Raw genomic sequence first — 14,195 nt, forward strand, 5'->3', positions numbered from 1 at the left:
AGTCTCTTAAACAAATGGTGCTGGCAAAACTAGACAGCCACATGTAAAAGAATGAAAATTGACCATTCTTTTTCACCATTCACAAAAATAAACTCAAAATGGATCAAAGACCTTTAATAAAGATTAGGCCTGAAATGATAAGTCTTCTAGAAGAGAATATAGGGAGTACACTCTTTGACATCAGTTTCAAAAGAATCTTTTCGGACACCATAACTCCTCAGACGAGGGAAACAATAGAAAGAATAAACAAATGGGACTTCATCGGAGTAAAGAGCTTCTTCAAGGCAGGGGAAAACAGGATTGAAACAAAAAAACAGCCCACTAATTGGGAAAAAATATTTACAAGTTACTTATCTGACAAAGGGTTAATCTCCATAATACATAAAGAACTCACACAGCTCAACAACAAAAAATCAAACAACCCGATCAAAAAATGGGCAGGGGACATGAACAGACATTTCTCCAAAGAAGATATACGGATGGCCAATAGACACATGAAAAGATGCTCATCATCACTAATCATCAGGGAAATGCAAATCAAAACTACACTAAGATATCACCTTACACCTGTTAGAATGGCAAAAATATCCAAAACCAACAGTGACAAATGTTGGAGAGACTGTGCAGAAAAAGGAACCCTCATACATTGTTGGTGCGAGTGCAAACTGGTGCAGCCACTATGGAAAACAGTATGGAGATTTCTCAAAAAGTTAAAAATAGAAATACCTTATGACCCAGCCATCCCACTACTGGTTATCTATCCTAAGAACCTGAAATCAGCCATTCCAAAAGTCCCATGCACCCCTACATTCATTGCAGCATTATTTACAATAGCCAAGATGTGGAAGCAACCTAAGTGCCCATCAACTGATGATTGGATGAAGAAGATATGGTATATATATACTATGGAATACTACTCAGCCATAAAAAGAACAAAATCGTCTCATTCACACCAACATGGATGGACCTTGAGGGTATTATGTTAAGTGAAATAAGCCAGATAGAGAAAGACGAACTCTGTATGACTCCACTCATAGGTGGACCTTAACATATAGACAAGGCGAACTGATTGGTGGTTACCAGGGGAAAGGGCGGGTGGGGGGAAGGGCACAAAGGGTGAAGTGGTGTACCCACAACATGAGTAACAATAACGTACAACTGAAATTTCACAAGGTTGTAAACTATGATAATCTTAATTAAAAAAAAATGGGCAGTGGATCTGAACATTTTTCCAAAGAATATACACAGATGGCCAAGAGGCACATGAAAAGATGTTCAACATCACTTATTATTAAGGAAATGCAAATCAAAACTACAATGAGATATCACCTCACGTCAGAATGGCTATAATTAACAAGACAGGAAATAACAAGTGCTGGAGAGGATGTGGAGAGAAGAGAACCCTCATACACCACTGGTGGGAGTGCAAACTCGTGCAGCCACTATGGAAGACAGTATGGAGATTCCTCAAAAAATTAAGAATAGATCTACCATAGGATCCAGATATTACACTGCTGAGTATTTATCCAAAGAACTTGAAAACATGAATGTGTAAAGATATATGTGCCTCTATGTTCATTACAGCAGTATTCACAGCAGCCAAGACCTAGAAGCAACCTAGGTGCCCATCAAGGGACGAATGGATAAAGATGATGTGGTATATATCCACAATGGAATACTACTTAGTTATTAAAAAAAAAAAGATAAATTTTGCCACTTGTGACAACATGGATAGACCACGAGGGTACTATGTTAAGTGAAGTAAGTCAGAGGGAGAAAGTCAAATACCATGTTATCTCACTCATAAGTAGAGGATAAAAGCAACAACAACAACAACAAACACATGGGTACGAAGAATATTTCCACCCTAAGGTGGTTCAAGATGTGTAAGAAAAACCTGAGCTCACCTTCTACTGACACAACAAATCTGCAGCTACATACGGAACAATTCTCCCTGAAAAGAACCTGAGAGCTACCTGAACAGCAGCTCCACAACAAAGGGTAAAAGGTCCACAATGAGGTGCGTAGGACGGGCAGAGACATAGTCTCACAAAAAAGCCCACCCCCAGTGTGTCGACCCACGATGGGGAGGGATCTCAAAAAAACCCAGGAGCTTCTCCCTGAGGAGCAAGAGTGTTGTGCCTCACACCAGGCACCCCAACCCTTGGGACCCACAGCATTGGGGGAAGCCCCCAAATGTTTGGCTTTGATAAGCAACAAGGCCCAGGTGCAGGAGAACCATAGAGCAGCAGAGAATGGAGACTCCGCTCTCAAAGGGCTGCGTGCAGACTCACGCCTGCTGGGACTCGGCGCAAAAGCAGCCGTTTGACGAGAGCCTAGACCATAGTGAAAGAGGGTCATCTGCTAGTCTTTTATTCACCTTGAGCTTACATCTGTGCCAGTCTTCCTCTGCTTTGTCTGTGGGTTGTCGCCACAGCATGGCCACCGACCGGTGGTGTTGATCTGTGCCAGGAACAGAACCTGGGCTACCAAAGCAGAGCGCACAGAAATTAGCCAGTAGGACACAGGGCAAGCCCCCTCCTTTGCTAGTCTTAAGACATCTGCCAGAGGGGGAGAAGTCTGTTGGGACTCTCTCCAGTGATGGAGGCACTGTCAGCTGCCATTTTTATGTTCTCCTTCTACCTTGCCAGCAGCAGCTGTGGGGGTTGGGCAGTGCCATTTTTTTGTTCTCACCCTAACCTGCCAGCTGTGGCAGGCAAGCAGCCCTGTCCTCCTGCTCCTGTGCTGTTTCTTGCATCCCTGTCAGTGGCAGTGGGCAAGCAGCCCCGACTGCCGTGCATCTCCTGCGAGCAGCCCCACCCCTCCGTGCATCTCCTGCAAACAGGCCCACCCACCTCCCCACACCGCTGCTTCTGCAACCCCCACCAAAGCCAGCAGGCATGTGGTCCACAGAAGAGATGCCCCTGGAATGCCAGGCTCTGGTGGCCAACAGGGATTGCATTTCTAGTCCCCACAGGTCTGAGACAAGTGAAGCTTGAGAGACAACCAAGAACTAGAGCAAGGTTAAAAGATAAGGTTCATCTCCTACACAGGGCCACTCCTGCAAGACTGGGGGAGAGAGCTGTATTGCCTAATACATAGCAACAAACAAGCAAACGAAGCAAATGCGGAAACAGAGAAATATGTTCCAAATAAGAGCACAAGATAAAACTCCAGAAAAAAAAAAACCTTAATGAAGTGAAGGTAATTTATCCAATAAAGAGTTCAAAGTAATGGTCATAAAGATGCTCACTGAACTTGGGAGAAGAATGGATGAACATAGTGAGGATTTCAACAAAGAGATAGAAAATATTTTTAAAAATACCCAACAAGGGCTGGCCCCATGGTGTTAAGTTCAGCACATTCCACTTCAGTGGCCTCGGTTCGTGGCTTCGGACCCTGGGTGCAGACCTGCACCACTTGTCAGCCACACTGTGGTAGCGACTCACATATAAAGTAGAGAAAGATTGGCACAGATGTTAGCTCAGGGCTAATCTTCCCCAGCAAAAACAAAAAACAAAAAAACCCAACCAAACAGAAGTCACAGAGCTGAAAGAATACAACAACTGAACTTAAAAATATACTAGAGTGGTTCAGAAGCAGACTGGATGAATAAACAATCAATGAGTTGGAAGACAGAGCAGTGGAACTCACCCGATCAGAGCAGCAAAAACAAAAATATGAAAAAAGATAACTTAAGGTACCTAGGGGACAAAATCAAGTGGACTGAAATTCACATTATAGGGATCTCAGAAGGAGGAGAGAAAGAGAAAGGGGCAGAAAACACATTTGTAGAAATATTGGCTGAAAACTTCCCAATCTGGGGAAGTAAACAGACATCCAGACCTAGGAAGCCCAGAGAGTTCCAAACAAGATGAACCCAAAGAGACTCACACCAAAACACATTATAATTAAAATTTCAAAAGTTAAAGATGAAGAGAGAGAATCTTAAAAGCAGCAAGAGAAAAACAACTTATTATGTACAAGGGAACCCCTATAAGACTATCAGATTTCTCAGCAGAAACTTGCAGGCCAGAAGGGAGAGGCACGATACATTCAAAGTGCTGAAAGGAAAAAACTTCCAACCAAGAATACTCTACCTGGCAAGGTCATCATGCAGAATGGAAAGAGAGAGAAAGAGTTTCCCAGACAAGCAAAAGTTAAAGGAGTTCAACATCACTAAAGTGGTGTTACAAGAAACATTAGAGGGACTTCTTTAAGCTGAAAAGAAAGGGTGCTAACTAGTAACTAGTATGCTGCTCATTCCATAAGCAGCAACTTGTAGGTCTCCAAATCGCCAGCATCTTCCCTTCTTAGGCCTTTGCACGTGTGCTCTTCCCACTGCCTTAACAACTCCCTGACCGTGTCCTCTCCATATCCTCAAGCATGACCCAGTTTCCGTTTTTGTTTGATTTTCAAAGGTCTGCTCAGCCTTTTTTTTCCCCTCTCTGTGAGGAGCTCTGACCACATTCTTCTCTATACACAACTAAATAGCCAGAATTTCCCCCTCATGGACTCAGAATGGGTAGAGAGGAAGGAAAAGGGTAATTTTTAAATTAAATATAAAAGAAAAATCTACCATTATTGCGTCTAGATAATCTATGATTCGTGCCAAATAATTTGATCATGAAATATATAGCAGGCTACTCTTCCTTTCACCTCCTCAAATACTCCAGGCTTCCTGCTGGGGAAGCTGTTGTCACATTTTCTTTGTGGTAGAATAGAGATGTTCTGCCCACATCTCTTTCAAAGACTTGTTGTCAGGCTTCAGGGAGTGTGGTCAACACACAGGTTCCATTTATGAGCTTTTTCAAGATATGCCTCAGCTGCAGAAAGTCACCTTGCCTGAGGTCATACCTTTTCTGGGGCCAGCCTGTCTAGTGACCAGTTGAGGTCTGGTTATAAAGGCCCAGCCATTTTTTCAGATAACTGTGCATGAAGGAAAAGGGGATAACAAAATTAGGTGACTGAGGACAAGAAGGTGTGGAGGAGAGGCATATGAATGGACATAGGAGAGTGTGCACAGTGTGGGGAGATCTTTGTATCACAACTTCCTGACCACCAGAAAGCCCAAAAGGGGCTCTAAACACCCAGGTGGACAAAATGGACCGGTCAGATGACATGAGTTTGTGCCTGTCATCTGATCTCCCACCAGTGCCAGCACAATGAACATGCAAGAAGCAGCCATGGTGGCGGTTTTACAGGCTCTGCATGAAACAAATAACACCTACTACGCTAATTAGCTCTGCCAGCATTCAGCATTAGATACCAATGCTGAGTCCTGGATGGGGACCATTTCTTGAGGAGACAAACTGGCCACTTAATATCAAGTTACCTACATTGTTCCCCTTACATTCTGGAAGGGCCAGTGGTTCATCAGAAGAGTAGACACATATTCTGGGTACAGATCTGGCCTTCTCGCCCACAAGTGCTCAGCCAGCACTGTTATTCAAGGGCTGTCAGAGTGTTTTGATGACTGACACTGGCTCTCATAATGTCATGTCAGATCAAGTGACCCACTTTATATAGAGGAAGGCAGAAGTGGGCCCATCACTTTCATACCACCCAACCTGCCAGCACGATAGAGCATTGAAAAGGTTTATTGAAGACCTGACTGGAGGGGAAGCCTTCTGGCAACATGCTTCAGTGATGGGATGTCATATTTCAGTATTATTATCAATGGTGTCTGGAGTTTTTTAGAAGATCAGCCTAAATTACTTCTCAAATTAGGAAGACCCATTTTTTTTTTAAAGAAAGCTCTGTAGATATGTAAATACAAAAATTCAGTACTTCTCACTGAGCTTTCTTTGATACCTTCTCCAAAATTCACACCCTTTACATATCCCTCCTTCTTTGCTTCGTATTTTTCTCCTTAGCACCGTGCACTACCTAAAATACCATACATTTTGCCTTTTTAATGTGTTTTCTTTCTGGCTTCTCATTAAGAATATCACTCCAGTAAGGTAGAGATTTCTATCTGCTTGTTCACCACTGAATCTCTAGTGCCAAAAGACTGACACTGGGGGGTGCTTAATGAATGAACATGTACAGTTTTATTAATTTTCTTCAAAATAGGTACATATACATATTAATATATAAATGTATATATTACATATAAAGAGTCATGGTTTCCTACTTTGGTCTAGTCTGCTAACTGCCTTTCAAAGAAGAGGAAAGAGAGATACAAAAAACAAAACCTTCCAAACCTCAGGAAGAATGTTTTCTGTTTATATAAATAACCACTATTTTTAGGACACATGCCAGAGTTGAAAGAGTGCTGGAGGAGTCCATTTGAAAAGTAATCTTTGAAACAAGAATAAATGATTTCATTTGATAGATTTATGATTTTATTTATTTGATATATTTATGATTCTGGGCAACTGTTGCTGCTGAGGATGCAAAGATCTGAGTTTTTAAAATTCATTTCATTTCTGTTACAATTTTTGAAAATAAAGCTATTTTCTATGATGCGCTGTTTGCATCCTGCTGAGGATGACTGTGTATCCAGAAAGAAAAACATGCCAAACATCAGGAAAGTTGCTCTTTGTCACAATATTCATCCTTTTGAAATTAAACTATGAAATTACTTTATTCACAAACACCACTTATGTACCAACAGAATTAAAAGGTTGTGATGAGTTTCTTCAAGACAGAATCACATTCTGACCTTTATATATGTTGTATATGAAGAAGACACTGCCTGATTTTCCCTGTACAGCATATAATTTGAATAGCGTAGTGACAAATTATTAAGAACCAACTATATGCAAGACACCATAGTAAATCCTAGGGAGGAATCCAAAGATGAGCAGCATATATGGTGTCTTCCCAGTGATACCACCCACCACTCACAACAGCTGCCATGTTTTCAGCTCCTCCCCTATCCCAGACACCATGTGAGGCATGTTGTTTCACACGATTGTTTCTTGAAATATTCCTTTTGGACAATGTATTGTAATCATTTTACAGAACAAGAAATTGATATTCAGAGAGGTAAAGTATTTTGTTTCACAATTATCTGATATTAGTCACTTCTTGGAATATGTGCCTGTTTCTATGAGAAGCGCTTCCTCACCCACGACAGATAAGAGTTATACTTGCTGTGTTTGTAAGATGTGGTCCTTTCTAAGCTACAATTTGTTGGATCAGGAATAGACACTGAAATCCATCTAAGCTATTAATATTCTCTTAGGAATTTGAAATTGAGATTGAGAGATTCCAGTCCATTTGCTCAGAATACTTAACCTCACCTGGAACAAAGTCAGGATCTCTTGGATGACGTTCCGTCTGCAAGGAGAAGCAGAAAGCACAAATGTCTAAGAGAAGAATGAAGCAAGCGTGTAAAGCAAAGGAGAGCTGAACTGCCTCTTGAGAGCATTTTACTTTCCTTTGGTCAAAGTTAGATACGTCTGATTGTTGGGTGTGTTGTTATTTTGAGAAAAATCCAACAAAACTGTTGTGCACTTCAAAAAACATCTCAGCCATCTGGTGGTGATTTGCTAGTAGACCAAGCAAGCTTCCAGTGTGTGCTATTGCTTTTATATCTAATTCTTGATCATTTTAATAAGGAATTAATTCATTTAGCATGCTCATTCATTTTTCTCTATGTTGATACATGTTTATCCTGATTGCTAGTTCTTTGGGGTTTTTTAGGGGGAAGAGTAGCCCTGAGCTAACATCTGCCGCCAATCCTCCTCTTTTTGCTGAGGAAGACTGGCCCTGAGCTAACATCTGTGCCCATCTTTCTCTATTTTATATGTGGGACGCCTGCCACAGCATGGCTTGACAAGTGGTGATCTGAACCTGCAAACCCCGGGCCACCAAAGCAGAACATGCACCATTGAGCTGGCCCTATTAGTTTTCTTTTTTAAATTTACCACATAAAGGCATCCACGGACACTCAACAGTTCATTATGTATCAGATTTGGATACTTCTTTTAGCATATAGTTTTAATGTCATTTTTATTCAACACTAGCATATGTGTAACTTACCTATTCTTTTATGAAACAAATTTTTATAATGCTGAACCTAAGGATCTATTAGGAATTAATGGCTAAAAGATATATGAAGAAAGATATATTTGGAAAGGAGTAAATATCTATTTCTGTTGACTGGGAAATTTAATACAACAAAAATACTTTTAAATTGCAGTTCTGTTGCAGATATATTCTCACAATACATATCGGAGAAAATGGTGCAGTTGAAAGTACCAGGGGCTGACCTGGTGATGTAATGGTTAAGTTAGCATGCTGCTTCAGCATCCTGGGCATCACAGGTTTGGATCTGGCATGTGGACCTAGCACTGCTCGCCAAGCCATGCTGTGGTGGTGTCCCACAAAAAATAGAGGAAGACTGGCAACAGATGTTAGTTCAGGGCCAATTTTCCTCACCAAAAAAATTTTAAAATAAATAATTTTTTTTTAAAAAAGAAACTACCTCTACTACCTGTTGTTTACTACTACTATCGATACTGCTACTACTAAAACTATGGCACCACTGCCATGACCACCAGCATAGCCACCGCCACGACCACCAGCATAGCCACCACTACGACCCTGTGCTGACGCTTGGATGATGTTTACCACGTCAACACTGAAACAAGAGTCAGTTTACAGCGCTGATGCATAATCAGACATCAGTTCATGTAGTTCATATTTAGAGTTGGTAATGTATTATCTTTGATTTGGGCAAGTCATTGAAATTATTTGAGAGAAATCTTCCTTATCGGTATAATTTTAGAAGTTTTACAACAATTAAACGAGATGAAGCACATGAAAGTGCTTTCTGAAATGTACAACATTATACACATTCAGCTATTTATACTATGCTCTAAGTAAATGCCTACCATTGGGGTTATTAACTTTAATTAATAGTTAAGGAAGTTACATTCATGACAATTGGGAAGATATCCATTAATCATATAAATTATCCCCCAGTAATCAATTATGAAGAGAACTTTCTACCATTTCTATCTTCCAGTCTATTTATTTTTTGTTCACTAAAATGATCACTCTGGCGATATATTGAATAACTATTATTATTTTAATATCTTTTATATACATGATAGCACATTTGAATCTCCATCTCTACTGGGTGTACTCAAGGTTGACATTTGGTGATAATAGATCCCTGAGTTTCTCCAATATGAAGAATCTATCCTTGTAAAATGAGCAGCTCTGTTCCATAATTAATAGTGCAATATACTCCTTTTAAATTAGCATTTTATCAGCCTGTATAACTAATGACAGTCACCTAAATGATCAGTTTGCATCATTAAATTTACCAACTACTACGCTATCATCAGTTCCAATTAAATCCTAAGTATGTCTCTCCTCAACATGTAAACACATTTCCTAATTGGGAGAGATGAGCATGAGTGAATTTAATGGGGCCAAGTTGGCTATTTAAGTGGTTTAGTGGGAAATCATTGGGCTTTGAAGGTATTCCCTTTTCTACCCCTCCGTTTGTTGCAGTTGGGAATCCCCATGTGATGAAGATTGCTGGAGAATCTGATATGAGCCTGGTATAAAGCAAGTTATTATATTTAGCCGCGATCATAGGTGTTTTCTGGGAAGGTGTGCTAGCACAGCAGCTGAATTGAAGTTATGAAACCCCAAAGGGAGATTTTGGATAGTCAGTATGAGTATGTGAGACAAGTACAATTATCAGGAGTTTGACTGGCAGCTGATCCTTGAGAAATTCTGCTTCCCATGAGGTATCAAAAAAAGTTCAAGCAGCCACCTGGCCTTTTCTTACTTGCTTGTTTATCCTCAGCACTAAGAATACTGTCAAACACATAGCAGAGGTTTGTTCAATGAATGAATGAACCACAGAAGTAGCTCAGTGACAGTACCATTTTCTGTGTTTAAGTATCTAAGTAGAGGACTGTCAACAAAAATAATAGCATCTAATGTTTATTGAGCTAATTATATTCTGAGATTGGAAGAAGAGTGTTTCGCATGTTGCATATTTTGATGTTTACAGTAACAAAAAATAGAATCAGCTAAGATTTTGGGCAGAAACCATTCTAGATATTTGAAGTAAAAAGAGTTAAATGTAAGGAATTTACATTCCTCAAAACATTGCAAATGTTTAGATGTGGGCTCCAGGCTGGCCCCCAGGAATGACTCCTGGCCTGTGGCGGAACCTGACCACCCAGTTAGTGCTCTGCCAGCGCCTTCAGCGCCTCCCCGCTGGAGACTTCCACAGACATCTCCACAGCTTGACTCACCAGCAAGAAACAGCCAAAGCAGCTGCAGGTAGCCTCTGCTACATTTATGCTGGCCAAGTCTCAGAGAAGTATATTTCTTTTATAGTGAGTAATTTTTACATCCAGAACTTCAGCTGCAAGGAGAAAATATTGTTTTCAGCTTTTTAGCCTCTCTGTATAGGAAAGAATGAAGAAAGTAGGTAGAAAAATATTCTGAGTGCCACTAAATCTGTGTATCATCTCCATATGTGGCTATGGAAAGTCGCAGTCAAACAGCTTAGGCAAGTCGCTCGTGGTCGCAGACCGTGGAGCCGCCTGCGCAGAGTGAGCGGGGATTCAAAACCACGTGTCAGTTAGCATGTGCTAGGAGAAGCCGCAGAAAGAACAGAGCATTTCAGAATTTCAAAGGCCTATATTAACAGTGGCAATTGTCTTCCTCATTCTGGAATGGCCACAGCATGGAGTATTTAGGTCACAGTGACAGAAGAAAAAAAGAATGTGGTGCACAGAATGTTGCCTCCTAAGCTTCTGCCCAGGGGTGACACACATTGTTTTCTCTCATATTTCATTGACCAAAGCCAATCCCAAGGCCACATCTGCGTTCACTGGCGCAGGGTTGGGGGTGTAACTCTCCCTAGCAAGGGAACCAAATATGTGCGACCACGATGGTGTACCATGGCAGATCTATCTGACTACAAACCTGATGTTCTTATCTGCTGAAAGTTTTTTCTTATCCCCTAAAGACACTGAGAAAGATCTGGATATGTGGAAGTCCCGGCTTCACAGAGACCGACCCAGCATGCTATTGGCTATTCCACTGTGGGCTCAAACTTTGCAGTGAGGTGCTGCCAGCAGCTGCTTTTCTTCCTCCTGAGGTCAGCTCTTTTCTCACAAGATTCTCTTAGGACAGTCAGGGCAAGAGATGGTCTTAGATAAGGCTGAGGTGAATTGAGAGAAATAAAGCTGCTCATCCTCTGAGCACATATATTTCCCTATCCATATGGAACATTACCGTTGATGAGCTGAGGGGTGACTAGCAGGGCCATTCTAGGCACTTTTCATATATTTAATTGTCATAACAACTCATAAGGTAGGTACTACTATCAACCTGAAATTTAGAGGTAATAAAACTGAGGCATGGAAAAGTTAAGCAACTTGCCTAAAGTCACCCAAGGCTGTGTCAGTGCTTGTATTTGAACCCTACACATCTTGCTCTTAAGCCCATGATCTTAACAACTGTGCATCACTGCTTTTCCTTGTGCCAGGCACCGTCCCAGGTCTAGGTTCTGGGGCAAACAAACATGTTCTGTGCCCTCACAGAACTAGTTTAGAAAAGACGCGTCTGTGTGTATGTACACACAGTCATGTGGTGCTTAACGATGGAGGTATGTTCTGAGAAATGCATCCTTAGGCAATTTCGCCGTTGTGTGAACAGCACAGAGCGCACCTACACAAACCTAGATGGCGCAGCCTACTACATAGCTAGGCTCTCTGGTACTAATCTTATGGGACCACCATTGTATATGTGGTCTGTCATTGACCGAAACGGTTTGCAGCATATGACTGTATGTGTGTGTGTCTGTACATATATATGTCTACACACACATATATTATAGATCACAGAATCATATAACTACTAACTTGTGCTTTGAAGGAAAAACATAGAGTATCTGAGACTATAAAACAGAACAGACAGGAGTTAAAAATTTGTGTGAGTCACTGAAGGTTTCTCTGTGAAAGGCAAGTCTGAGCTGAGAGCTAAATAAGTTTACTAAGCAAAGAGAGTTTGGAGAAGAATATTTTAGCAACGGGAAACAGCACTTTCAAAGGCCCAGAAATAGGAACAAATGATAAATTTTAGATGCTGAATAAAGGTCAACATGAATGGAGTTTAAAAATATTGGGGATGACAGGAGATGAAGCTTGAAACAGGGCAGGGTCCATATCATCTTGCTGGGGCCTGTAGGGCAAATAAAAGATTTTGCTTTCCATTTTAGGAATAAGAGAAATCCACTGAAGGACTTTGAGCTGAGAATGCCATAATTTTAGATTTGTGTTTCATTTTATGATTTTTAAAAATACTGATTTAGTTACCCGCCCACTTTTCATGTGTCTCAGGATTGGCGCAAGCTCTTTTATCCAGAATATTGAACTATATCAGGAGAAATCATTGTGTGGGTGTGAGCAGTGGGGAAGAATGTGGCATACAATATCACACAAGTACAGTATCACAGCATAGAAAGCTGATGAAAAAGTATACAGACACGTGCAGATCAGGCACCAATGAATATGTGTGAGGTCCACTGTGTCTCAGAGACGATTCTCCCAGAAGGGATTTCCCATTAAGCCTTGTGTAGCTATCCAGGAATTGTAAATAGGGCAGTGAGGGAAGTACAGGAGTGAGATTAGACTTAACTAATAGGAGTTTGACCAAAGCAGGAATTAATTTTTCTAGTGTAGCCAAATAAGTTAGAAAAGATTGGCAGGGAGGAACCAGAGTCAAAACTTTTAGCTAAAAATGGAGACATACACCTTCTTCACAGAAAGAAGTACTAAGTGACTGTAGAATCAGGCCTCAGCTGTTAAATTAGGCTTAGAGAGTGTCCTAATTTGACTTTTGTGAACCCACCAGGCACATCTTTGCCTATAGTTCTTGGTAAAAAGTGTCTTCAGCTTCAGTTGTTTTAAACCATCTTCTCCTCTGACTTTTGATTGTCAATAAAATACCTTGTTTTTTTCAGCTGAGAGAAAAGGTGCAATTATTGGAAAACAGAATTCAAGGAATAATTATAAAGCCAAGACACTGTTGACTGAAATAAGAGTCTAGGTGATATTAGTGAAGGAGTCTGTTCAATAATCAAAGTGAGGAGTCCCCCCTGGGAAACATCCAGCAGAGCGCTCTCCTGGAACCGTCTGCGGGGTGCGAGTTTAAGTGCAGCTTAGGTCTCTTTCCCGTGCACATGCAGGGAAGCGGGAAAACTGACTACGAGATTTCATATATGTCAACAGCGATAGGGGAATCTGTTTTTTGTCTAGATTATACTTAAAGATAACATAAACAAGAATCCCTTGGTTATACATCAGAGAAGTTCTGGGGTGTGGTGTTATCTATGTGTAGAGGGAGCCAAGGACTAGGGTCGTTAATTATCCCCTTAATCTCTAAGAAATGCAGCTGGGGATGTAGGCGCTAGGTACTCTCTCTTCCTGTTGCTGGTCTCTCCAGCTGGCATTTTCAGTCATGAGATGAGGAGCTGCAGCGTCTTTCCACCGTGAGCTGAGGATGGGCTGTGTGCTGCTTCACCGCACAGCAGGGGTTTTGTTGTACTGACGTAAAGCCTGTGCAGTTTGCTTGCCAGATTCACCTGTTAGACCAGGGAGAGGGGTCCCCAAAGTCAGTCCACAACACCAAGAAGACATGAAAGTGGTTAAGTCTTAGGAACACCTGGAAGCTAGGAATGAGACATCACCAAGATTTAGCTTCATTTTTCCCTGCTGCTGCTTTCTGCTCTGTAAACTGACTGGCTTTCTTAACTAGGCAGGAAATATGCCCAGCAGCCGTACCATATTATATTCTTATCCAGTTCCAACCAGTGGAAAGACACATCCTTTCACTGCTTTTTGACGGCAAATCCCACAATTTGGGGGAAGGAACTCATCCCAGGTTGAGTTAGGTGCTACCAAGCGTGGACCATGGGATCGTGGTCACATAATGACGATGTGAGTCCCAAATGCCCATGAGAATAGTATTTTTGGTGAGGGATACATCAGTGGTGAGGAAAACAGGAGCTCCTGGTCAGAAGAATCTAAGATTTTCCATCTGACCAGGATAACTATTTTTCACCCTTCATACATTTAAGACATATTATCTTTCTTGACCATCGAGACTAGCATATGTGTCTCTTGTATCGTTCCTGTACTTGCCCCCATCAGAATACAACCTCTCTATAGGCTTCTGTCTAATTAGAGCAGCAACTTCTGTTTACC

This window comes from Equus quagga, chromosome 9, assembly GCF_021613505.1.
Source record: "Equus quagga isolate Etosha38 chromosome 9, UCLA_HA_Equagga_1.0, whole genome shotgun sequence".
Lineage (NCBI taxonomy): Eukaryota > Metazoa > Chordata > Mammalia > Perissodactyla > Equidae > Equus > Equus quagga.